Source organism: Coregonus lavaretus (genome assembly GCF_964263955.1).
Source record: "Coregonus lavaretus genome assembly, contig: HAP1_SCAFFOLD_343, whole genome shotgun sequence".
Classification (NCBI taxonomy): Eukaryota; Metazoa; Chordata; class Actinopteri; order Salmoniformes; family Salmonidae; genus Coregonus; species Coregonus lavaretus.
The window spans coordinates 461,412-463,434 of NW_028157704.1; positions in this window are offsets into that span (position 1 = coordinate 461,412).

Below are 2,023 nucleotides of genomic sequence, written 5' to 3' on the forward strand. Positions count from 1 at the left end.
TTTATGCAACTTTAGTTGTAATTCAAACGTTGGGCTATATGTTTAGATTTGTTATACATTCTATGGTATTGCTAAAAGTACACACACAGAAACAATCTGCTAGTATTGCTAAAGGTACACACACAGAAACAATCTGCTAGTATTGCTAAAGGTACACACACAGAAACTATCTGCTAGTATTGCTAAAGGTACACACACAGAAACAATCTGCTAGTATTGCTAAAGGTACACACACAGAAACAATCTGCTAGTATTGCTAAAGGTACACACACAGAAACAATCTGCTAGTATTGCTAAAGGTACACACACAGAAACAATCTGCTACTATTGCTAAAGGTACACACACAGAAACAATCTGCTACTATTGCTAAAGGTACACACACAGAAACTATCTGCTAGTATTGCTAAAGGTACACACACAAAGAAACTATCTGCTAGTATTGCTAAAGGTACACACACACAGAAACTATCTGCTAGTATTGCTAAAGGTACACACACACAGAAACTATCTGCTAGTATTGCTAAAGGTACACACACAGAAACTATCTGCTAGTATTGCTAAAGGTACACACACAGAAACTATCTGCTAGTATTGCTAAAGGTACACACACAGAAGCTATCTGCTAGTATTGCTAAAGGTACACACACAGAAACTATCTGCTAGTATTGCTAAAGGTACACACACAGAAACTATCTGCTAGTATTGCTAAAGGCACACACACACACACAGAAACTATCTGCTAGTATTGCTAAAGGTACACACACACACAGAAACTATCTGCTAGTATTGCTAAAGGTACACACACACACAGAAACTATCTGCTAGTATTGCTAAAGGTACACACACACACAGAAACTATCTGCTAGTATTGCTAAAGGTACACACACACACAGAAACTATCTGCTAGTATTGCTAAAGGTACACACACACACAGAAACTATCTGCTAGTATTGCTAAAGGTACACACACACACATAAACTATCTGCTAGTATTGCTAAAGGTACACACACACACACAGAAACTATCTGCTAGTATTGCTAAAGGTACACACACAGAAACTATCTGTTAGTATTGCTAAAGGTACACACACAGAAACTATCTGCTAGTATTGCTAAAGGTACACACACAGAAACTATCTGCTAGTATTGCTAAATGTACACACACAGAAACTATCTGCTAGTATTGCTAAAGGTACACACACAGAAACTATCTGCTAGTATTGCTAAAGGTACACACACAGAAACTATCTGCTAGTATTGCTAAAGGGACACACACAGAAACTATCTGCTAGTATTGCTAAAGGTACACACACAGAAACTATCTGCTAATATTGCTAAAGGTACACACACAGAAACTATCTGCTAGTATTGCTAAAGGAACACACACACAGAAACTATCTGCTAGTATTGCTAAAGGTACACACACAGAAACTATCTGCTAGTATTGCTAAAGGTACACACACAGAAACTATCTGCTAGTATTGCTAAAGGTACACACACAGAAACTATCTGCTAGTATTGCTAAAGGTACACACACAGAAACTATCTGCTAGTATTGCTAAAGGTACACACACAGAAACTATCTGCTAGTATTGCTAAAGGTACACACACAGAAACTATCTGCTAGTATTGCTAAAGGTACACACACAGAAACAATCTGCTAGTATTGCTAAAGGTACACACACAGAAACAATCTGCTACTATTGCTAAAGGTACACACACAGAAACTATCTGCTAGTATTGCTAAAGGTACACACACAGAAACTATCTGCTAGTATTGCTAAAGGTACACACACAGAAACAATCTGCTACTATTGCTAAAGGTACACACACAGAAACTATCTGCTAGTATTGCTAAAGGTACACACACAGAAACAATCTGCTACTATTGCTAAAGGTACACACACAGAAACTATCTGCTAGTATTGCTAAAGGTACACACACAGAAACAATCTGCTACTATTGCTAAAGGTACACACACAGAAAGGGGTCTACAATTTTGTTTCTGGTGTCCTTTGACAGC